Raw genomic sequence first — 26,692 nt, forward strand, 5'->3', positions numbered from 1 at the left:
CGTACATACAAAACATACCCCCAAAATGTGTGTGTTTTAGTTCACGCAAAAGTTGGCATTTAATTTTATATTTGAAGTGGGAATGTGCTCACCTCACCACAAACTTTAGACAATGACTACGCACATCTGCTAGTTGTTAAAATATTGTATTGCAAGATGGCAAGTAAGTATTTTGTGAAAATGGGGGATATGATGAAAACCTTATTCATAAAATAACAAAAACAGGAAAACATTAACAAGAATGCAGCCATTTGCCAGAAGAGTGAAAATCTATGCATTTTATTTTTAGGGCTCTACCTAATCCGTAGTGCTGAAGATCCACTTCATAGCACGATTGACAATTAAAAAGGCAATGTTTCTGCGGTCGGGGAGACTATGTTCAAGGTAGACGCTGCATATGCATGTCTGCTCAATCGGAAATCTGCTTTACATATATAGTGCGTAACGCTTCAGTGATCCAGATTGAATAGAGCCTTTAGAATCTAAAATAATGAGACAGGAATCTTTTTCATATTTATTCTATTTAAATAACCATTGCAGAATAAATTCCTCACTTTTTCTGTCTGTGATGGGTTCATATTCCCGAAGTAGCCATACAACAAATTACCATGCACATCTCTAGTTTAATTAGACAGCCTAGTAAATAGATAAGCTTTAAGTATTTCAAGGCAGCGCGGTTTTAAAAATGCTGTCAACAATTCCTACCCATACTGTTAACAACCCGTCATTTGCATAGAATTGTGGGGTATAGCATTTAGCCTACTTTTAAATTGTTTTGAATATAGAATGAATCTTGCAGAATGCACGGACAGGCCCTCACTTCATCAGCATGTTCAGTTTGAAAAGTCACTGCAAAATATCTAAACATTCTGCCCATACCTCTACAGAAAACTGTCATTAGTCTTCCTTATAGAAACTGGGCATTAGAATTAGAGGTCGACCGATTAATCGGAATGGCCGAATAATTAGCGCCGATTTCAAGTATTCATAACAAATCGGTAATCGGTATTTTTGGACACGGATTGTGGCCGATTTTTTATTTTTTTACACCTTTATTTAACTAGGCAAGTCAGTTAAGAACACATTCTTATTTTCAATGACGGCCTAGAAACGGTGGGTTAACTGCCTTGTTCAGGGACAGAACGACAGATTTTTACCTTGTCAGCTCAGGGTTTCGTTTTTGCAACCTTACGGTTACTAGTCCAACGCTCTAACCACCTGCCTTATATTGTACTCCACGAGGAGCCTGCGTGGCAGGCTGACCACCTGTTACGCAAGGACAGCAAGAAGCCAAGGTAAGTTGCTAGCTAGCTTTAAACTTATCTTATAAAAACAATCAATCTTAACATAATCACTAGTTAACTACACATGGTTGATGATATTACTAGTTTATCTAGCGTGTCCTGCGTTGCATATAATTGTGGTGCCTGTTAATTTCTCATCAAATCACAGCCTACTTCGCCAAACGGGTGATGATTTAACAAGCGCATTCGCGAATATTTATATTGCATATTTAGTTAATATTGCCTGCTAACATGCATTTCTTATAACTAGGGAAATTGTGTCACTTCTCTTGTGTTCCGTGTAAGCAGTCAGGGTATTTGCAGCAGTTTGGGCCGCCTGGCTCGTTGGGAACTGTATGAAGTCCATTTATTCCTAACAAAGACCGTAATTAATTTGCCAGAATTGTACATAATTATGACATAACATTGAATGTTGTACAATGTAACAGCAATATTTAGACTTGCTTTAGATCAAATATGGAACAGTTCCGTATTTCACTGAAAGAATAAACGTTTTGTTTTCGAAATTATAGTTTCCGGATTCAACCATTTTAATGACCAAAGGCTCGTATTTCTGTGTGTTATTATGTTATAATTAAGTCAATGATTTGATATTTGATAGAGCAGTCTGACTGAGTGATGGTAGCAGGCTCGTAAGCATTCATTCAAACAGCACTTTCGTGCATCTAGCCAGCAGCTCTCCGCTGTGCTTCAAGCATTGAGCTGTTTATGACTTCAAGCCTATCAACTCCCAAGATTAGGCTGGTGTAACCGATGTGAAATGGCTAGCTAGTTAGCGGGGTGCGCGCTAATAGCGTTTCAAACGTCACTCGCTCTGAGAATTGAAGTAGTTGTTCCCCTTGCTCTGCAAGGGCTGCGGCTTTTGTGGAGCGATGGGTAACGATGCTTCGAGGGTGGCTGTTGTCGATGTGTTCCTGGTTCGAGCCCAGGTAGGGGCGAGGAGAGGGATGGAAGCTATACTGTTACACTGGCAATACTAAAGGCCTATAAGAACATCCAATAGTCAAAGGTATATGAAATACAAATGGTAGAGAGAAATAGTCCTATAATAATTCCTATAATAACCTCAACCTAAAACTTCTTACCTGGAAATATTAAAGACTCATGTTAAAAGGAACCACCAGCATTCATATGTTCTCATGTTCTGAGGAAAGGAACTTTAACCTTTTTACATGGCACCTATTGCATTTTTACTTTCTTCTCCAACACTTTGCTTTTGTATTATTTAAACCAAATTGAACAAGTTTCATTATTTATTTGAGGCTAAATTGATTTGATTGATGTATTATATTAAGTTAAAATAAAAGTGTTCATTCAATATTGTTGTAATTGTCATTATTATAAATATAATCGGCCGATTAATTGGTATCGGCTTTTTTTGGGTCCTCCAATAATTGGCATTGAAAAATCATAAATCGGTCGACCTCTAGTTAGAATCACCATAAAAGGTGAATGGAGGGAGTTTTCCAGGTGGAATTGTAATGCTAGTTCACAGTTTTACGACAGGTCTGATTTATAATGGGAAACATGTATGACATGCGCCAAAACGATAAATCAAAATATTTTTGTATGCATGCACTTTTCCGGAATGGTGCATGCAGAAATGTATGCAACGGTTATGAATGAGACCCCTATCATCCACTCATCCCACACCATTACACAATGACCTGTAATCCCCTATTTTCTCTCACACATATTCATATACTGATGATGAGCTTGTGGAAATCGCAAGAGTCAGAACCGACCATGCCTGGAGTATGCCAGTGTGTTGCTGGTGGGCTGCACAAAGAAGCAGCAGGGTTTAGAACAGGGTCAGGGTATAGAATACCCTGGACAGGGTATAGAAAAAGGCAAGCAAGATAACAGAAAAACAGAGACATTCCACTGACCATTCCCCCACTACAGTCACAGAGAGAGCAAGCAGTAATAAGATTGGTCACTGACATACACCAGACTGACCAGTCCCTACTGATCTCCTACCACAGAGAAGGGGAGACGGCATTGGCAGAGTCCTCCGAAACCAGAACCAACTGTCCAGCATCAACGCAAGAACAAATAAACAGAACAATTCAACCATAGCCACTGCCATCAGACTTTTAATAACAAAATGTGACTTTTTAAACTGTAATTTCTTGACAGCTAGGAACTTTTTAAATACATGATCCAGAACTTTGGCAACTACTAAGTATTTTTTAAACTCCCGATTTGAGCGGGATGTGTCAATACATGCATAATCTATGAGCAGAATTACTTTTACCTCAATTAGCCACAGAATCCCTAGTTTGAAAGAGAGAGTTTTTCTGGAAGCTGTGCTGCGCCATTTTCCCTACATTTACCTCCCACGTGGGCCAGCCCCCTAGCAATTCGAGTTCGAGCAAATGACCTTCAGCCCCTCGTCATTTGAGTGGCAGCTACCAAGATGCTCACACAACAGAGCAAGAGAGAGCAATGATGTGGTGCACATAAAGTGGGTTCTGAAATGATTGACACCCTTGATAAAGATGAGCAATAATGACCTGTGTCTATGTGTCTCTTCAACAACAGCAAAATGTTTCCCATTTAATTAGCCTAGATGGTTATACAAATTTTAAAAAATATATTAAAAATAAATGAGACAGGGCCTCCCAGGGGGTGCAGTGGTTAAGGGCGCTGTACTGCAGAGACTCTGGGTTCGCGCCCAGGTTCTGTCGTAACCGGCCGCGCCCGGGAGGTCCGTGGGGCGACGCACAATTGGCCTAGCGTCGTCCGGGTTAGGGAGGGTTTGGCTGGTAGAGATATCCTTGTCTCATCGCGCACCAGCGACTCCTGTGGCGGGCCGGGTGCAGTGCGCGCTGACCAAGGTTGCCAGGTGCACGGTGTTTCCTCCGACACATTGGTGCGGCTGACTTCCGGGTTGGATGCGTGCTGTGTTAAGGAGCAGTGCGGTTTGGTTGGGTTGTGTATCGGAGGACACATGACTTTCAACCATCGTCTCTCCCGAGCCCGTACGGGAGTTGTAGCGATGAGACAAGATAGTAGCTACTAAACAATTGGATACCACGAAATTGGGGAGAAAATTCATTTTAAAAAATAATTTAAAATAATAATAATAAATGAGACAAAACAACCGGTATATTTACAGTCAAATAAGGCATGTCTGTGTAAACAAATGTATAGCTTTATATTTGCATTGGATTAATTCAAATTGAGGCCTTAACAGGCTATATCCTAAATTTGAAGAATATGAAGAAGTCTGTAGGTCTGGGTTTCTGCACTCCTGCAAACTCCTGATGGCTTTGTCATGTTTAGCAAATCAGGAGTGGCAAGGCATGGAATGACAGCTCAATAGACTGGTACACAGGCTAGAAGTCTGTGGCTCTGTCATGAAAACAAGTTTGTTTTTCACCATCAACTGCTAACATTTGGATTTGATTGAATTCACAGAGGAGGATGTCATCAAATCACATCACTGAGACTAGTTCTAATTTGCATAATATGTGATGTCACAGGAGTGAATACGGAACAATTTAAAACATAGCTTTGAAAGGTGTGTGTGGGGGATATAGCTGCTTTATGACAAGATATTTTGATACAGGTGGAATGCATCAAGAGTAAGGCAACAAACATGTCGTCCCCCACGAATGATGCTGCGCCCCCCCACATTGGGCCAATTAAGATATTGTGTGTGACTAACACCTTTCAGTTAGAGTTTGTGACCACATATTATCCATTAGATTGACCAAATACTCAAAAGGCTGCTCTAACAATGAAAATAAATGTCTTAAAAAATGGAAGTCAGTAAATATATAAATAAATAAATAAATAAATAAAAACACCACCACCTGCTGGAGATGAGATTTTTGACCCAGTTATCCCTCTCGCTTCACCTCTTCCTCTCTGGTGACTCACACATTTCAGTTAATTACTATAACTCACGCCTTGGGCCAATCGGTGTCATTTTATAAATGCAGGCTCTCTATAGCAAGACACATCATTCACCCAAGTTTCATAAAAATCGGGCCAGTGCTGTCTGAGATTGACTAACGTATGAATGAACACAAACGGAGACAGATTCACAGTCCCCTCCCCGATTTCATTGTGGGGGACAATTACATGGGCCTATCCAGGTAACAGACAGTAATACACTGAAGAAGAAATGGGGGGGTTGGGAATAGGCCTAACTGATTCTAAGGGGTTCTAAGCTACACACTGCTCTCACTTCCTTCCGATGCTGAGGTATCAACTGCTCCAGCGGCAGACTGACTTGCTAGCATGGCATTACAACAGGAAACTGTGTGAAGTATGATACGAGAAGAACTACTACAGCCCCATACTATGTGAGGAAATGTTTCCACAAGCATTTGTTTTCAATGAGATACCAACCAGAGAGTATGATAGAAAACACAGGACAAATGTATTGACTGCACTGGGCCTTTAACCATCGTTTGTTGCCACAGTGACAGACAGATACTTTTCAAGAAGAACAGATAAGAAAATTTTATTTCAGAATCAATAACCTCAAGAGCTTCTAGCAAACCATAAACACAACACTGCCACTAACCATTAAACATGCCTCCACAAATACTGAGATCAACCTAACACGGAACCCAAAAAGACTGTGCGCGTGTGCCATCGTGCATAAATGTATTTTGTCCCCCTACACCAAATGCGATCACAACACGCAGGTTAAAATATCAAAAACTCTGAACAAATGACGTTAATTTGGGGACAGGTCGAAAAGCATTAAACATGTATGGCAATTTAGCTAGTTAACTTGCACTTGCTAGCTAATTTGTCCTATTTAGCTAGCTTGCTGTTGCAGGCTAATTTGTCCTGGGAAATAAACATTGAGTTGTTATTTCACCTGAAATGCACAAGATTCTCTACTCCGACAATTAATCCACACATAAAACGGTCAACCGAATCGTTTCTAGTTCTCTCTCCTCCTTCCAGTCCTTTTCATCTTTGAACTTATATGACAACCGGCAAAACGTTTCTTCTTTCAATCACCCACATGGGTATAACTAATGAGGAGATGGCGCGTGGGTACCTGCGTCTATAAACCAATGTGGAGATGGGAGAGACAGGACTTGCAGCGCGATTTAGCCCTTGGCAACGCAGATGCTCGTGCTCGCGACGCGAGCAGTGTAGTCAGGGTATTAGTGCAAGAAAACATACAGCCTTGCCTAGATAAAGAATGAAAAAAAACAGATGAATTTATAACAGGCTTCGACCCATTAATATTGGAGTGCTGCAATGCCATTTTCAAAAGACAAAGTATCCTGCATTGTCTGGGGTAAAATGTAGAGGTCGACTGATTAATCGACATGGCCAATTACTTAGGGCTGATTTCAAGTTTTCATAACAAACGGTAATCAGTATTTTTGGACACCGATTATGGCCGACTACACTGCAATCCACGAGGAAATTGCATGGCAGGCTGACCACCTGTTACACGAGTGCAGCAAGGAGCCAAGGTAAGTTGCTAGCTAGCATTAAATGTATCGTGTAAAACAAACATCAAACTATACATAGTTAATGATATTACTAGGTTAACTAGCTTGTCCTGCATTGCATATAATCAATGCGGTGCCTGTTCATTTATCATCGAATCACAGCTTACTTCAATTTACAGCATGGTGATGTCACTATGGAAAGCCAAAACTCCCGCCCATTTGCCAAAAGGGGGATGATTTAACAAAAGCACATTGTGCTTTTATTGGGAATCTTTGCACAAATGTACCTAACCATAAACATCAATGCCTTTCTTGAAATCAATACAAGAAAAGTATATATTTTTTTAAACCTGCATATTTAGTTAAAATAAATTAATGTTAGCAGGTAACATTAACTTGGGAAATTGTGTCACTTCTCTTGTGTTCAGTGCAAGCAGTGTCAGGGTATATGCAACAGTTTGGGCCGCCTGGCTCGTTGCAAACTAATTTGCCAGAATTATGACATAATATTGAAGGTTGTGCAATGTAACAGTAATATTTAGACTTGGGGTTGCCACCCGTTCGATAAAATCCGGAACAGTTCCGTATTTCACTGAAAGAATTAAATACAAATGGTATAGAGAGAAATATTCAACACGTCATAATTCCTATAATAACTACAACCTAAAACTTCTTAACTGGGAATATTGAACCACCATCTTTCATATGTTCTGAGCAAGGAACTTAAAAGTTAGCTTTTTTTACATGGCAGATATTGCACTTTTAATTTCTTACCCAACACTGTGTTTTTGCATTATTTAAACCAAATTGAGCATGTTTCATTATTTATGAGACTAAGTAGATTTTATTTATGTATTATATTAAGTTCAAATAAAAGGGTTCGTTGTTAATAATGACAATTACAACAATAGTAAAAAAAATTGGCCCTCCAATAATCGGTATCGCCACTGAAAAATCATGATAGGTCGACCTCTAGTAAATTGACACAGCGTCATAATCCCAATCTGAAGTTGATGCCTTCTGTGTGTGGTGTGCTTTGTTTTAAGAGATAACAGGGCAGGCTCTATTCTCACATGTCCTAACATGAACCCAAAGCCTTTCCATCAGGCAATCTTAGTCAACTGTACTGTAGATATTTTCTCAACATCAGGCCAGGACCAAAGCGGCTGTCTCCAACTCAATGCTACTTTCATTATGAGATTCATTAAAAGGCTTCTCTCTGAGACAGCTGCAGTGGATAATGCTGCACCGTTGGAACGTTTGAGTCAACCATAACATTTGCCTTGCACTGAATCTACCATGTGCAGTCCACTAAAAATCCAGGAAGCAAGAAATGCCAGACAGCTTTTGTTACTCATTCAGTGAGCAAGAAGGGTTGAAAGAGGGACTAGGTCTGGGAGGCAGTTCCACAATGACTGCTCCATATTTCCCTTTGTGTTCTGCATATCAACTTAAGTGTTTACAAAAGGTGTGCCAGGACATACCAGCCTCATGTAACTTCTATGAAATCATGTTTAAATTGAAATGCAGCCAATTTGGCTTGATATTAGGGGGAAGTAGCCAAGATCCAGGCTTTAGTCTAAAATTAGTAGACCTATTCCTAGGGCTGGGATTTGCCAGGGACATCAAGATACCTAGGTGCAGATACGATGTGTATTGCAATTGTCACAATTCTATATATATTGCGATTCGATACTATGATTTTAGTGCGATGTGATGTTCCAAACATACTGCTCACCTTATGTCTGCTGAAAAGGGATGAGAGAGCCATGAGAAAATGAGTTTTGATCAGTCATGGAAATAAAAGTGCTGAAAACAAATTGGCTCCCTATTTAATAAGATGGAGAACAAGCTGAGTGTTGGAGCAGGTACAGCCAACTAGTGCAAAAAGATAACAATACTGTCAAGACAGTTTGATAGATTCTCAAAAATAATATCCTGGTATGTAACAAAAGCGATTTTTTCCCCCAGCACTACCTATTTCCCATTAAAATGACAGTTTGTGAATGGATCTCAAGAGCAAGCTCAGTAATCTTCAGTACCACTGGACTGCTTATTAGACCTCTTCTTATTCTCAGCAGTGCTTCCAGTGTGGATCAGAGCGAGCAACAATAGGCAGACCATGCTGCAAGGCTCTGAACAAGCTTTCACACTTTCATACATCTTCCATAAACCCAGTAACCCACCAGTACCTCTGAAACACAACACAGTCACACACACACACACACACACACACACACACACACACACACACACACAGACAGACAGGTTGTGGTTATATAGTCTAATAGGCGTTTCTCTCATGCGAGGTGGGGGAGGGGGTCAAATTGTGGGGGACTTTCTGGGAATTACTGTTTCAGTTTTTCGCTACTGCAGTAACACCACGGGTGCATCAAAAGTAACTCTCTGCTACAAAAATAAACATCACAGAGGAAGACAGCAGCAACCAAACAGGTACAGTGCCTTCAGAAAGTACTCACACACCTTGACATTCTCAACATTTTGTTGTGTTACAGCTTGAATTTAAAATGGATTACATTTGGTCACTAGCCTACACACTATAACCCATAATGTCAAAGCGGAATTATACTTCCGTTCAAAGGTTTGGGGTCACTTAGAAATGTTCTTGTTCTTAAAAGAAAAGCGTTTTTTTTGTCCATTAAAATAACATCAAATTGATTAGAAATGCAGTGTAGACATTGTTAATGTTGTAAATGACGAATGTAGCTGGAAACTTTTTTTCATTTATTTATTTTGTTATGGAATATATAAATACAGTTGAAGTCGGAAGTTTACATACACCTTAGCCAAATACATTTAAATTCAGTTATTCACTATTCCTGACATTTAATCTGAGTAAATATTCCCTACTTTAGGTCAGTTAGGATCACCACTTTATTTTAAGAATGTGAAATGTCAGAATAATAGTAGAGAGAATGACTTAGTTCAGATTGTATTTCTTTCATCCCATTCCCAGTGGGTCAGAAGTTTACATACACTCAATTAGTATTCGGTAGCATTGCCTTTAAATTGTTTAACTTGGGTCAAATGCTTCGGGTAGCCTTCCACAAACTCCCCACAATAAGTTGGGTGAATTTTGGTCCATTCCTCCTGACAGAGCTGGTGTAACTGAGTCAGGTTTGTAGGCCTCCTTGCTCGCACACGCTTTTTCAGTTCTGCCCACAAATCTTCTATGGGATTGAGGTCAAATAAAATAAAACAAATGTTATTTGTCACATACACATGGTTAGCAGATGTTAATGCGAGTGTAGCGAAATGCTTGGTCAGGTCAGGGCTTTGTGATGGCCACTCCAATACCTTGACTTTGTTGTCCTTAAGCCATTTTGCCACAACTTTGGAAGTATGCTTGGGGTCATTGTCCATTTGGAAGACCCATTTGCAACCAAGCTTTAACTTCCTGATGTCTCACAAAAACATCTGTAGCGTCCAAACAGTTTGGCCGACAAACTATTATGACCATTCTATAGAAAGGGGAGACCCTCACGAACACAATGGTGTTCTTCAACGTTTGGTCTACGACCCCCACAAGTTTCACGGGACTCGTCTGAAGGTAACCTATGCAAACAAATGGAAGTATGGAGGTAGTTTTGGGCCAACAAAAATAAGGGGTTAAATGTATACAAAAAAACAAAAATACAGTATTTCCTGAGCTTTCTTATACACTACATATCCATAAGTATGTGGACACCCCTTCAAATTAGTGGATTCAGCCACACCCGTTGCTAAGGTGCCAGCAGCATACCACCCTGCATACCACTGCTGGCTTGCTTCTGAAGCTAAGCAGGGTAGTTCCTGGAGGGAGACCAGATGCTGCTGGAAGTGGTGTTGGAGGGCCAGTAGGAGGCACTCTTTACTCTGGTCTAAAAAATATCCCAATGCCCCAGGGCAGTGATTGGGGACACTGCCCTGTGTAGGGTGCCGTCTTTCGGATGGGACGTTAAACGGGTGTCCTGACTCTCTGAGGTCATTAAAGATCCCATGGCACTTATCGTAAGAGTAGGGGTGTTAACCCCGGTGTCCTGGCTAAATTCCCAATCTGGCCCTCAAACCATCATGGTCACATAATAATCCCCAGTTTACAATTGGCTCATTAATCCCCCTCCTCTCCCCTGTAACTATTCCCCGGGTCGTTGCTGCAAATGAGAACGTGTTCTCAGTGAACTTACCTGGTAAAATAACGGATAAATAAGGTGTATAAAATCGAGCACACCTCCATGCAATCTCCATAGACAAACATTCGCAGTAGAATGGCCTTACTGAAGAGCACCGTCATAGGATGTCAGCTTTCCAACAAGTCAGTTCGTCAAATTTCGGACCTGCTAGAGCTGGCCTGGTCAACTGTAAGTGCCGTTATTGTGGCGTGGAAACATCTAGGAGCAACACCGGCTCAGCCGCTTAGTGGTAGGCCAAACAATCTCATAGAACGGTGAGTGCTGAAGCGCATAAAAATCGTCTGTCCTCGGTTGCAACACTCACTACCAAACCTACTTAATAATTCAGCTCAGTCAAATAAAAATGGAATTGATTCAGTTTATGGAATTCTAAAGGGGAAAAATGGGAATTACCTGACATGAAGCCTACAAGCCAGCCCCCTGGGCTGTGTTCCTCATTCACAGTAACAGCAGAGCGGAAACTCCCAGCCCATGCCAAAGGCAGTCAGTCCCCTCCCAGGCAGCACACAGCTGCGGATAGTGGTTTGGAAAACGACGTGTATAGTCTGCCCTGCTGTGACATCATGTAGAAATTATTGTACACCCCCCTTCTCCACTGCTTTTCCTCTAAACAATGTCTGCTGCTATTTGAGGAATATGCCAATTTCAAAAGCACGCCACAACAGCTCTTGTCATAAGGTACTGTACATTCCAGTGGTGTTCTGGTTTAAGAGCTTGTGGTGACACTTACGGAAATGAACACACCGGTATTCAACATAGGCCTATGCAAACTGAGGAATTGTGAATTGACATATAAAAGTCAGATTTTTTTCTAAGGCAATAAATAATGTGCTTTTTGATGAGAAGGTGTTGCAGTTTGTTCACAAAAGGTATCACACATTTATCTGAAGATGTCCTACCCTTCCAAAGTGGACAACGGAATTGTATGCCAACTATCCCCTCATCTAGTTTCAGAATGGCCTTCTGTTGCATAATGCTAGCAATACTGGAACTAGTACTAAAACTGTTTGCCACTGTCTCCCTCGGGCCTGACACTGAGCACAGGATAATCTCTGCCCCCATTACCCTGTTAGACAAGAGAGCAGATATCTCCTCACACGTAGGGCTGTGGATGGTCATGGAATGTTGTATGACAGTAATTGGAAATCCAAATGACCATGGTCTCAGTAATAACAGATAGAGTAGAAAAAATATATATACAGTGCCTTGCGAAAGTATTCGGCCCCCTTGAACTTTGCGACCTTTTGCCACATTTCAGGTTTCAAACATAAAGATATAAAACTATTTTTTTGTGAAGAATCAACAACAAGTGGGACACAATCATGAAGTGGAACGACATTTATTGGATATTTCAAACTTTTTTAACAAATCAAAAACTGAAAAATTGGGCGTGCAAAATTATTCAGCCCCTTTACTTTCAGTGCAGCAAACTCTCTCCAGAAGTTCAGTGAGGATCTCTGAATGATCTAATGTTGACCTAAATGACTAATGATGATAAATACAATCCACCTGTGTGTAATCAAGTCTCCGTATAAATGCACCTGCACTGTGATAGTCTCAGAGGTCCGTTAAAAGCGCAGAGCATCATGAAGAACAAGGAACACACCAGGCAGGTCCGAGATACTGTTGTGAAGAAGTTTAAAGCCGGATTTGGATACAAAAAGATTTCCCAAGCTTTAAACATCCCAAGGAGCACTGTGCAAGCGATAATATTGAAATGGAAGGAGTATCAGACCACTGCAAATCTACCAAGACCTGGCCGTCCCTCTAAACTTTCAGCTCATACAAGGAGAAGACTGATCAGAGATGCAGCCAATAGGCCCATGATCACTCTGGATGAACTGAAGAGATCTACAGCTGAGGTGGGAGACTCTGTCCATTGGACAACAATCAGTCGTATATTGCACAAATCTGGCCTTTATGGAAGAGTGGCAAGAAGAAAGCCATTTCTTAAAGATATCCATAAAAAGTGTTGTTTAAAGTTTGCCACAAGCCACCTGGGAGACACACCAAACATGTGGAAGAAGGTGCTCTGGTCAGATGAAACCAAAATTGAACTTTTTGGCAACAATGCAAAATGTTATGTTTGGCGTAAAAGCGACACAGCTCATCACCCTGAACACACCATCCCCACTGTCAAACATGGTGGTGGCAGCATCATGGTTTGGGCCTGCTTTTCTTCAGCAGGGACAGGGAAGATGGTTCAAATTGATGGGAAGATGGATGGAGCCAAATACAGGACCATTCTGGAAGAAAACCTGATGGAGTCTGCAAAAGACCTGAGACTGGGACGGAGATTTGTCTTCCAACAAGACAATGATCCAAAACATAAAGCAAAATCTACAATGGAATGGTTCAAAAATAAACATATCCAGGTGTTAGAATGGCCAAGTCAAAGTCCAGACCTGAATCCAATCGAGAATCTGTGGAAAGAACTGAAAACTGCTGTTCACAAATGCTCTCCATCCAACCTCACTGAGCTCGAGCTGTTTTGCAAGGAGGAATGGGAAAAAAATTCAGTCTCTCGATGTGCAAAACTGATAGAGACATACCCCAAGCGACTTACAGCTGTAATCGCAGCAAAAGGTGGCGCTACAAAGTATTAACTTAAGGGGGCTTTTCAGTTTTTGATTTGTTAAAAAAGTTTGAAATATCCAATAAATGTTGTTCCACTTCATGATTGTGTCCCACTTGTTGTTGATTCTTCACAAAAAAATACAGTTTTATATCTTTATGTTTGAAGCCTGAAATGTGGCAAAAGGTCGCAAAGTTCAAGGGGGCCGAATACTTTCGCAAGGCACTGTATACACTGCTCAAAAAAATAAAGGGAACACGTAAACAACACAATGTAACTCCAAGTCAATCACACTTCTGTGAAATCAAACTGTCCACTTAGGAAGCAACACTGATTGACAATACATTTCACATGCTGTTGTGCAAATGGAATAGACAACATGTGGAAATTATAGGCAATTAGCAAGACACCCCCAATAAAGGAGTGGTTCTGCAGGTGGTAACCACAGGCCACTTCTCAGTTCTTATGCTTCCTGGCTGATGTTTTGGTCACTTTTGAATGCTGGCGGTGCATTCACTCTAGTGGTAGCATGACGGAGTCTACAACCCACACAAGTGGCTCAGGTAGTGCAGCTCATCCAGGATGGCACATCAATGCGAGCTGTGGCAAGAAGGTTTGCTGTGTCTGTCAGCGTAGTGTCCAGAGCATGGAGGCGCAACCAGGAGACAGGCCAGTACATCAGGAGACGTGGAGGAGGCCGTAGGAGGGCAACAACCCAGCAGCAGGACCGCTACCTCCGCCTTTGTGCAAAGAAGAGCAGGAGGAGCACTGCCAGAGCCCTGCAAAATGACCACCAGCAGGCCACAAATGTGCATGTGTCTGCTCAAACGGTCAGAAACAGACTCCATGAGGGTGGTATGAGGGCCCAATGTCCACAGGTGGGGATTGTGCTTACAGCCCAATACCGTGCAGGACGTTTGGCATTTGCCAGAGAACACCAAGATTGGCAAATTCGCCACTGGCGCCCTGTGCTCTTCACAGATGAAAGCAGGTTCACACTGAGCACATGTGACAGATGTGACAGAGTCTGGAGACGCCGTGGAGAACGTTCTGCTGCCTGCAACATCCTCCAGCATGACCGGTTTGGAGGTGGGTCAGTCATGGTGTGGGGTGGCATTTCTTTGGGGGGGCCGCACAGCCCTCCATGTGCTTTCCAGAGGTAGCCTGACTGCCATTAGGTACCGAGATGAGATCCTCAGACCCCTTGTGAGACCATATGCTGGTGCGGTTGGCCCTGGGTTCCTCCTAATGCAAGACAATGCTAGACCTCATGTGGCTGGAGTGTGTCAGCAGTTCCTGCAAGAGGAAGGCATTGATGCTATGGACTGGCCCGCCCGTTCCCCAGACCTGAATCCAATTGAGCATATCTGGGACATCATGTCTCGCTCCATCCACCAACGCCACGTTGCACCACAGACTGTCCAGGAGTTGGCGGATGCTTTAGTCCAGGTCTGGGAGGAGATCCCTCAGGAGACCATCCGCCACCTCATCAGGAGCATGCCCAGGCGTTGTAGGGAGGTCATACAGGCACGTGGAGACCACACACACTACGGAGCCTAATTTTGACTCGTTTTAAGGACATTACATCAAAGTTGGATCAGCCTGTAGTGTGGTTTTCCATTTTAATTTTGAGTGTCACTCCAAATCCAGACCTCCATGGGTTGATAAATTTGATTTCCATTGATCATTTTTGTGTGATTTTGTTGTCAGCACATTCAACTATGTAAAGAAAAAAGTATTTAATAAGAATATTTCATTCATTCAGATCTAGGATGTGTTATTTTAGTGTTCCCTTTATTTTTTTGAGCAGTGCATATAAAAAAAATGCATCCTACATTACCATGGAAATTATTGCATCGCAATACCAGGCTGCCATTGCAAGTGTACCCATGAGTTTACTAGTCAAATTGCCAGGGTTAGATGTTCCAAGTAGGGCTGGCCGATATGGCCAAAGTATCATTTCACAATATTTGTAACATTTGTGACGGTATGATTGTATTTAATGTTTTTGAATAATTAAAGTTCTACATTTCCTTTATGAGTTGTGCATGACCTTAGGATGGCATTCTCCATTTTGATTGATTACACAGTAGAAAACAAACTTCAACCAAAAGTTGATCCCGGCTTTAGATCATTTCCAGACTGCCACGTAGGGCTGCATGATATTGGCTACATTAAATGTTCTTACTTCATGTAGCTAACATATTCACGCTTTGCCTATTCCTCTCTGATTTATAATATACTGTTTCACAAACAACATGCTGATTTAGGCCTACACCAGCACTGGTATCAGTATTAGCTAGCTATGTTTGCTATTACTCAATACATTTATTAGCTAGCCAGCTAACTACACGGGGCAAAAGTATAAACACAACATGTAAAGTGTTGGTCCCATGTTTCATGAGCTGAGATAAAATATCCTAGACATTTTCTACACGCACAAACAGCTTATTTCTGTCATATTTTGTCCACAAATTTGTTTACATCCCTGTTAGAGCATTTCTCCTTTGCCAAGATAATCCATCCACCTGACAGATGTGGCATATCAAGAAGCTGATTAAGAAGCATGATCATTACACAGGTGCACCTTGTGCCGGGGACAATAAAAGGCCAGTATAAAATGTGCAGTTGTGTCACACAACACAAAGCCACAGATGCCTCAAATTTTGAGGGAGCATGCAATTGGCATTGTGACTGCAGGAATGTCCACCAGAGCGGTTGCCAGAAAATGTCATCTTAATTTCTTTACCATAAGCCGCCTCCAACATAGTTTTAGAGAATTTGGCAGTATGTCCAACCGGCCTCACAACCACAGATGATGTGTAACCACGCCAGCCCGGAACCTCCACATCCAGCTTATTCACCTGCGGAATGGTTTTAGACCAGCTACATGATGAAACTCTGGGTTTGCACAACTGGAGAATTTCTGCACAAACTGTCAGAAACCAGGCTCAGGGAAGCCAATCTGTGTGCTCATCGTCCTCACCAGGGTCTTGACCAGACTGCAGCTCAGTGTCGTAACCAACTTCACTGGGCAAATACTCCCCTTCGATGGCCACTGGCACACTGGAGATGTGTGCTCTTCACAGATGAAACCCAGTTGTAACTGTACCGGGTAGATGACAGACAGCATGTTTGGCGTTGTGTGGGCGGGCAGTTTGCTGATGTCAACGTTGTGAACAGAGTGCCCCATGGTGGCAGTGGGGTTATGGTATGGGCAGGCATGAGCTACGGACAAGGAACACAGTTGCATTTTATTAACGGCAATTTGAATGCACAGAGATACTATGATTTGATCCTGAAGCCTATTGTCATGCCATTCATCCGCCGCCATCACCTCATGTTTCAGCATGATAATGCACATCCCCATGTCACAAGGATCTGTACACAATTCCTGGAAGCTGAAAATATCCCAGTTCTTCCATGGCCTGCATACTCACCCATTGAGCATGTTTAGTATTGTTCTGGATCGACAGTGTGTTCCAGTTCCCGCCAATATCCAGGGGGACAACATTCCACAGACCACAATCACCAGCCTGATCAACTCTATGTGAAGGAGATGTGTTACGCTGCATGAGGCAAATGGTGGTCACACCAGATACTGATTGGTTTTCTGATTGACTATTGACCTAATTGAGGTTTCCCTTCTCCTCATTTTTCTTAGACAACAAGGAAAGGGATGTTTTCTCATCTCCTCATTCATGTTGCTGCCTCCGCCACATTGTTCTCAACACCAATATGCTGGTTAACTTAGCAATTATGCACATAGCAACATGGTCGAGGTAAAGGCGCCAATTCAACAGCGCACTGATGTGTTTCAGAACCATGGACAGCGACCACTATCCAACACGGGAGAAAGTGCATTGGTTAAAAATGTACATTATTTTTATTAGTGTTACACCATTGTTCATATGTAATATAACCATACATAATTTCGGTAGCACGTCTTAGACTGACGGACTGTGCCATCCCCACGGCCTCCACAATGGATCAGTCCACTCAGATAGGCCCGAATCATACAGGTGTCGGTCTTGTACACCATGATATTTTTGTATTTTATTTTTTGTTACTGCTCAGCTTAAGAAATCGCAGGTTGACCAACAGCCTATCGACCAAACAATTGACCAGTCGACTAAATGGGATCAGCCCTAATAAGGCCTCATTCCTACAGAACTGTTTTTATTAGGTTAACTTAACATTTTAAACTCATGTTTAAAAGAAAAGTCTGTGTGGTGGATCTCAGCTTGCTTTTTGTCTACGAAAGTGATCTTGACACAGAAAAGGTTGGTGACCACTGGGCTAGAGCTAGCAATGAGTAGGTGGTGCAGGGACATGGCTCTAGCACTAAGGGGACACCAGCTGTGATAATAAACTTTATCTTCTCTCGATCAGTAGATGTCGTGAGACATTTCAGTACCAAAAGTAACAAAAATTCTAGTACAAAACGGTTTTACATATAATAGTATCAGAAATACCTACAGCACATTTGGAAAGTATTCAGACCACTTGCCCTTTTCCACATTTTGTTGATGCAACTTTGTTCTAAAATTGATTAACTTGTCCCCCCCCAAATTTATTTTAAAAAATAAAAACAGAAAAACTGAGATTTACATAAGCATTCAGACCCTTACTCAGTACTTTGTTAAAGTACCTTTGCACCTTCTTGGGTATGACGTTACAAGCTTGGCACAGCTGTATTTGGGGTGTTTCTAACGTTCTTCTCTGCAGATCCTCTCACGTTCTGTCAGGTTGGATGGGGAGCGTTGCTGCACAGCTATTTTCAGGTGTCTCCAGAGATGTTTGATTGGGTTCAAGTCCGGGCTCTGGCTGGGCCACTCAAGGACATTCAGTGACTTGTTCTGGAGCCACTCTTGCGTTGTCTTGGCTGTGTGCTTGGGGTAGTTGTCCTGTTGGAAGGTGAACCTTCACCCCAGTCTGAAGTCCTGAGCGCTCTAGAGCAGGTATTCATCAAAGATCTCTCTGTACCTTTCCCCATTCATCTTTCCCTCTCCTGACTAATCTCCTAGAACTTGACGCTGAAAAACATCCCCACAGCATGATGCTGCCAGCGCCGTGCTTTTCCAAATCATGTCAAATCAATTGAAATTACCGTAGGTGGTCTCCAATCAAGTTGTAGACAGCTCAAGTATGATCAATGGAAGCAGGATGCACCGAAACAGGATGAGTCTCATAGCAAAGGGTCTGAATACTTAGAACTAATTTACATTTCTGTTTTTATTTATAATAAATTTGCAAAGATTTCTAAAAACCTGTTTTCACTTTGTCATTATGGAGTATTCAATGTAGGGGAAAGAAATTGAGGAGATTTTTTATATTTTTAAATCCATTTTAGAATAAGGCTGTAACGTAACAAAATGTTGGGAAAGTCAAGAGGTCTGAGTACTTTCCGAACGCACTAAGTTTTGGTATACCTTGCAACACTACAAGCAAAGTGTTGTAGCAAACAATGAATTTCTTCAGTCAGCTGTTCTTCAATATTTGAATACAGGTCTTCATCCATAACCATCGGTGACAACAATTATAAGGAAATTGTGCCAGCCCTACTCACACGCATGGTTAAAACAGATCAGGCCCGAACTGTGCAATGTAGTAGGGATTTGTAGATTCCAACAGGCCAATATTGTACACAGTGCAGTGCATAAAATTTGGTCGTGAACCACAATGACCATAATCCATTGCGCACCCACTTGTCCGGTCTGTGTGTTTCTTTCACAACTGCTAAGTAAAAGAGACAAAAGAATGCGCGATGGAGAGGGTTAGAGAGCAGTTGCTTCGTACGACATCTCTACCTGAAAATACATTATCTAAGTGATTGATAGTTGGTATTCAGCAGTCATAAAAATATGCCTTATTTACTTTGAAGAACTACTAAAATAGTGATTTCACAGACGGCATAGGCAGAAGCTCTATAGAGATTAAATAATCAAATAAAACAATGTAATATACACAATAACTGAAATATTTTAAAGTAATGTGATTAAATAATGGTTCATTAGTGATAAGCAGTAATGGGCAGTCACTACCACCAAGGGACTTTTATTACTTGTTTTATTGTTGTTACAGCATTCAACTCGCATAGTGCTTAAAAAATACATCTTAATTAACTTAAATCGAAATTGAACCGAAACAGAACAGACCTCAAAAAGCACGACTTAAAGCTGAAGTTGTAACGAGTCTGCAGACATTTAAATGGAGTCCCTGCTTTGCTCAGAGGACACGCAGCAGATAATTCAGTTATATGAAATGGTCCAATTTTGGACGGTCACTAAATATGATTATATTTATTTTACAGTGAAGGTGAAATCTTATAGTAAAACAATTAGAATGTTATTGTTACTATATTTAGCACAGCTCAGTGTTCAACACCATTGTGCCCTCAAAGCTCATCACTAAGCTAAGGACCCAGGGACTAAACACCTCCCTTTGCAACTGGATCCTGGACTTCCTGATGGGCTGCCCCCCAGGTGGTAAGGGTAGGCAACACATCTGCCACGCTGATCCTCAACACCAGGGCCACTCAGGGTTGCATGCTTAGTCCCCCCGCGTACCCCCTATTCACCCACGACTGCTTGGCCAAGCACAACACCATCATTAAGTTTGCTGGCGACACACCAGTGGTAGGCCTATTCAAATGCCCAACCGGATTATTTATATTGCCCTCCCCCCCCAAATTACCTCGACTAACCTGCACCCCCGCACATTGACTCGGTACCGGTACCCCCTGTATATAGCCTCGTTATTGTTGTAATCTTGTGTTACTGTTTATATTTTACTTTATTTAGCAAATATTTTCTTAACTCCATTTCTTGATCTGCATTGTTGGTTAAGGGCTTGTAAGTAAGCATTTTACTGTAAGGTCTGCACCTGTTGTATTCGGCATATGTGACAAGTCAAATTAGATTTAGAAAGCATTTCAATCATTTCAAGCCTGATTCCCCCACGTTTCTTGAATAGTGGGGGGAAAATATAATCTTTCAAGCTCAATCCCTGCTTGGATCAGAGATCCTGTTTAATAGAGAAGCAAGACTGAACTGCACTTCAGGGTGGGATTTCCTTCAGAGAACAGAATCACACTCAGTAAACCTCTATACCTTTAAGCTACAATAATAGAGGTTCTCCCACCTCCTCAGTTTCTTGTCAGTCTTTAGCAGAGAAGCATTCAATGATGCATCAATAAGCACAAAATACACAACACTGGGGCCCCACAAGGGTGCGTTCTGAGCCCTCTCCTGTACTCCCTGTTCACCCACGACTGCGTGGCCATGCACGCCTCCAACTCAATCATCAAGTTTGCGGACGACACAACAGTGGTAGGCTTGATTACCAACAACGACGAGACGGCCTACAGGGAGGAGGTGAGGGCCCTCGGAGTGTGGTGTCAGGAAAATAACCTCACACTCAACGTCAACAAAACTAAGGAGATGATTGTGGACTTCAGGAAACAGCAGAGGGAACACCCCCATCCACATCGATGGAACAGTAGTGGAGAGGGTAGCAAGTTAAGTTCCTCGGCATACACATCACAGACAAACTGAATTGGTCCACTCACACAGACAGCATCGTGAGGAAGGCGCAGCAGCGCCTCTTCAACCTCAGGAGGCTGAAGAAATTCGGCTTGTCACCAAAAGCACTCACAAACTTCTACAGATGCACAATCGAGAGCATCCTGGCGGGCTGTATCACCGCCTGGTATGGCAACTGCACCGCCCTCAACCGTAAGGCTCTCCAGAGGGTAGTGAGGTCTGCACAACGCATCACCGGGGGCAAACTACCTGCCCTCCAGGACACCTACACCACCCGATGCTACAGGAAGGCCATAAAGATCATCAAGGACATCAACCACCCGAGCCACTGCCTGTTCACCCCGCTGCCATCCAGAAGGCGAGGTCAGTACAGGTGCATCAAAGCTGGGACCGAGAGACTGAAAAACAGCTTCTATCTCAAGGCCATCAGACTGTTAAACAGCCACCACTAACATTGAGTGGCTACTGCCAACACACTGTCAATGACACTGACTCTACTCCAGCCACTTTAATCATGGGAATCGATGGGAAATGATGTAAATATATCACTAGCCACTTTAAACAATGCTACCTTATATAATGTTACTTACCCTACATTGTTCATCTCATATGCATACGTTGATACTGTACTCTATATCATCGACTGCATCCTTATGTAATACATGTATCACTAGCCACTTTAACTATGCCACTTGGTTTACATACTTATCTCATATGTATATACTGTACTCGATATCATCTACTGTATCTTGCCTATGCTGCTCTGTACCATCACTCATTCATATATCCTTATGTACATATTCTTTATCCCCTTACACTGTGTATGACAGTAGTTTTTTTTGGAATTGTTAGTTAGATTACTTGCTCGTTATTACTGCATTGTCGGAACTAGAAGCACAAGCATTTCGCTACACTCGCATTAACATCTGCTAACCATGTGTATGTGACAAATAAAATTTGATTTGATTTGATTTGAAAATAAACAGACTATTTAGGCTGCCACAGAGCATTATGGCTTTACTCAATTTATAGGAAGTGTTTGTAATATGCCTGACATACAATGATGCATAACACAATCAACTCAGAGGAAACCATTTCAAGGCATATTGCAGCCAATAGTAGATGAAACCACAGCTCTTTAACGAACTGTTCTCTATGCCAGGGCTCTCCAACCCTGTTCCTAGAGAGCTACCGTCCTGTAGGTGTTTTGCGCCAAACCCAATCTAGCGCACCTGATTCTAATAATTTGCTCGTTGATAAGCTGAATCAGGTTAGTTACAACTGGGGTTGGAGTGAAAACCTACAAGAGGGTAGCTCTCCAAGAACAGGGTTGGCAAGCCCTGCTCTAGACACTCTTGCAGTAATCAGAATTTGATATTCGATTGTAAGACAATTCCACAACAATATTATTTATCTAGACTATTTATTTTACTCAAAATGCCCATCAGAGTGGATTGACCTTGTTCAATAACCACTACCGGCATTTCATATTATTCAAATATACTCTGAATGGCATTTGGAGCTAATTTCCCTCAGGCCTTTTATTGTAATTAAACACTTGGCCTGGGCTCTGGCATTTAATACCACAACAGAAAGTATGCACTTGACCTTATTAACTATGGTCTGAGCCTCAAAGGGCCAATAAAGAAATAAACATCTTAGCCCAATTTCATGCTCCCTCAAATTATGTTTATATTAACCAATCAAGATGTGGTCAGATATGTAGAGCTAACTGTAAAAGAGGCTCATGTGTAGGCCTCTGATAGACCCCTTATAAATGAATGTCAGTAACCCTTTTAACGCTAAAATATGAGTTTGCTCTGCATTATGATTATGGCTCACCTACAGAGAGATTTACAGAGTCAGTTCTTTTCTGACCATGGTAACTACTAGTAGTATGCCATAGTAGAGATTTGCAGGTTGACTGAGGTGAGTAATGTTAGGGTTAAGAAACTGCCCTAGCTCTATCGTGACATGAGACCTGCCTTTGTTAATTTTTTCATGAATTTCTCTGTGCAGCACAACTTTCACTTCTGTCCCAACTTTCAGACATGTCATAGAAAATTAGGCAAGCAACTAATTTGCAGGCAAACCAGAACATGTTCTATAGTTAGCTAGCCTTTCATCTGTGCTTATAGATTTTGTATAATATGTCAACAAAGCAGTTTGTTTCTTACAAAAGCACTCCAAATCGGCAAAATTGTGTAAATGTTCCTTACAAGCCAGAATGATGAATAAAATTATACTTAAAATGTACTCTACCAAGTTGTCTGTGTGGCTTGTCCTTCTGCTGCTCGACTTGAGACAAAATATCCACAGGAAAGTATTGTTAAGCCAACTTTTTAGAGAGCAGGTAGGGATATTTAAGCAATAAGGCACAAGGAGGTGAGGATTTACAGATTGACTCCTGTGTACACCTGTGTCACGGCTGGGGTCCGCCCCTATATATATAGACTGCATGGCTGCAACAAATGTTCTCTTTCATTTACTCGGCGGACGTCTATATGGTTTGAGGTACAAACTTTCTGAAGTTCGCTTGGTAAGACACTGGTAAGTGTAATATCTCACGTGGAAGTATACTCACTAGAGCAGCTGTCGTGCTTCGTTAGCATTACACGACGACTCTGTGTGTATTGATTAATAGAGTTGGGCAAAAAAGTATTTAGTCAGCCACCAATTGTGCAAGTTCTCCCATTTAAAAATATGAGAGAGGCCAGTAATTTTCATCATAGGTACACTTCAACTATGACAGACAATTAGGGGAAAAAATCCAGAAAATCACATTGTAGGATTATTAATGCATTTATTTGCAAATTATGGTGGAAAATAAGTATTTGGTCAATAACAAAAGTTTATCTCAATACTTTGTTATATACCCTTTGTTGGCAATGACAAAGGTCAAACATTTTCTGTAAGTCTTCACAAGGTTTTCACACACTGTTGCTGGTATTTTGGCCCATTCCTCCATGCAGATCTCCTCTAGAGCAGTGATGTTTTGGGGCTGTTGCTGGGCAACATGGACTTTCAACTCCCTCCAAAGATTTTCTATGGGGTTGAGATCTGGAGACTGGCTAGGCCACTCCAGGACCTTGAAATGCTTCTTACGAAGCCACTCCTTCGTTGCCCGGGCGGTGTGTTTGGGATCATTGTCATGCTGAAAGACCCAGCCACGTTTCATCTTCAATGCCCTTGCTGATGGAAGGAGGTTTTCACTCAAAATCTCACGATACATGGCCCCATTCATTCTTTCCTTTACACGGATCAGTCGTCCTGGTCCCTTTGCAGAAAAACAGCCCCAAAGCATGATGTTTCCACCCCCATGCTTCACAGTAGGTATGGTGTTCTTTGGATGCAACTCAGCATTCTTTGTCCTCCAAACACGACGAGTTGAGTTTTACCAAAAAGTTATATTTTTATGTTTTATCTGACCATATGACATTCTCCCAATCTTCTTCTGGATCATCCAAATGCTCTCTAGCAAACTTCAGACGAGCCTGGACATGTGTCCCCCTGCTTAAAGCCAGTACGTCTGGCGGCGTAGTGTGTTACTGATGGTAGCCTTTGTTACTTTGGTCCCAGCTCTCTGCAGGTCATTCACTAGGTCCCCCTGTGTGGTTCTGGGATTTTTGCTCACCGTTCTTGTGATCATTTTGACCCCACGGGTGAGATCTTGCGTGGAGCCCCAGATCGAGGGAGATTATCAATGGTCTTGTATGTCTTCCATTTCCTAATAATTGCTCCCACAGTTGATTTCTTCAAACCAAGCTGCTTACCTATTGCAGATTCAGTCTTCCCAGCCTGGTGCAGGTCTACAATGTTGTTTCTGGTGTCCTTTGAATGCTCTTTGGTCTTGGCCATAGTGGAGTTTGGAGTGTGACTGTTTAAGGTTGTGGACAGGTGTCTTTTATACTGATAACAAGTTCAAACAGGTGCCATTAATGCCGGTAACGAGTGGAGGACAGAGGAGCCTCTTAAAGAAGAAGTTACAGGTCTGTGAGAGCCTGAAATCTTGCTTGTTTGTAGGTGACCAAATACTTATTTTCCACCTTCATTTGCAAATAAATTCATTAAAAATCCTACAATGTGATTTTCTGGATTTTCTTTTCTCATTTTGTCTGTCATTGTTGAAGTGTACCTATGATGAAAATTACAGGACTCTCTTTTTAAGTGGGAGAACTTGCACAATTGGTGGCTGACTAAATACTTTTTTGCCCCACTGTACATACCCCAGCTCTCTAAAAAGTCAGGTAAACAATACCTTCCCTTGGATATTTTGTCTCAAATTTCGTGCATAAGGACAAACCGCACATACAGCCGGTAGAGTACGTTTACATGTCATTCTATTCCCATCTACACGATTGTCTCAGGCTGTAACGTTAACTATACCAATTAATTGTACATTACAGCCTGACTAATCAGACTAAGAGGATCCCCCACGTCAACAACAACCAACGTGTATCAAGAGCGGAGTGTTGACAAGCTTATGACACAAATCAATGAATGTCTGGTATACTAGGCGTTGCTAGCTAGCTAACTGATTAAGTGTGGCCATTGCCCACTATATAGTTAGCCAAATGGATAAAATATATTACGAAGACACGTGCATTTTAGGGGATGCCAGGTTGGTGATTAACACTTACCAGTTAGCTTGCTAACTAACATGTCTAGGTAGCGAACGTTAATGGTTTCCTGTCTTATGACAAGGTGTAGCAAGTCATCAAGTTAGATCAACCAAGTTATCGAGAAAAGGCTCGCTATACAATCCAGTACATCGAATTATTCATGCCAATTAACTAGCCAGCTAACATTATTTGTATGACAACGCTAGTTAGCTAGCACTGTTTAGCGCTGTGTTAGCTAACTGACTCGAATCTATCCTAGCAAATGATACTGGTTTGGCTACGAACGGTAGCTAGCTGTAGCGTGTCAACCTTAGCACCAGTACGGGTGATAGCTAACAAATACCGTGATGAGTGTTATCTTACCGTATTATTCCAATCTTTGTATGTTGTTTCTAATGTTTTACTAGTTTCCGTTTTGGTAGGGCTTTGTTTTTCCAGAAATAATCCACACGAAATAAGAGTTTTCGTTCTCATTTACTCCACTCCTTTCTAACATTACTTGCGGCAAATGTCGCGTCTACTCTCCCGGAGAATGGTGCCGAAACGCCTCTCTTGATTCAGCTCTTTCGATAGGTCGCATGTTCTCGCGCTCTCTTGCTCTTTCCTCTCACTCAAACCCACTCATTCAATCAGCCAAGTAAGCATTTTCCATATTTAGTGTTTCTCTAGTGTACCTCTACATCTGTGCTGTTTGCTGCCCAGGCGGGGAACAAGCTGTGAATACTGTGACTAACATTGAACAATAGTATTTGGGAGATCACAGCATCCCATGCTGTTAAGCAGATGATGTAGTGAAGGCCAGTGCCCTGTTAATGATCGGAAACCGTTCTCCTCTGGATCATCTGGATCTGCCCCTGTACCACCACATAGTCTCCTTCTAAACATCTAACAGAAAATACACACATAAATTACAATTGAGGAACTGAGAGTGAGTTTGACTCTTAAAAACAAAATCCCAGAAAATATTATTCACCTCTTAAGCCTAGATTTGGCATAGCCTACATTAATAAATTGTCCTA

At 41.8% G+C, this 26,692-nt stretch overlaps 1 protein-coding gene across 10 annotated transcripts in view; it reads right to left on the bottom strand.

The window, feature by feature from the left end:
• The window catches only part of LOC112248363 (nuclear receptor corepressor 2), a 195,439-nt gene extending 169,202 nt beyond the window's left edge, over positions 1–26,237 (bottom strand). For 8 of the 10 annotated variants that reach the window (XM_042320513.1, XM_042320512.1, XM_042320510.1 and 5 more), the window contains exon 1: positions 26,037–26,237. The gene's annotated coding sequence lies outside the window, so the exon portion shown is untranslated. The remainder of the gene's footprint in view (positions 1–26,036) is intronic. The other 2 variants (XM_042320518.1, XM_042320516.1) reach the window with 1 other exon arrangement.
• Positions 26,238–26,692: the final 455 nt, after the last annotated feature.

This window comes from Oncorhynchus tshawytscha, linkage group LG04 (genome assembly GCF_018296145.1).
Source record: "Oncorhynchus tshawytscha isolate Ot180627B linkage group LG04, Otsh_v2.0, whole genome shotgun sequence".
In the NCBI taxonomy this organism is placed as follows: domain Eukaryota; kingdom Metazoa; phylum Chordata; class Actinopteri; order Salmoniformes; family Salmonidae; genus Oncorhynchus; species Oncorhynchus tshawytscha.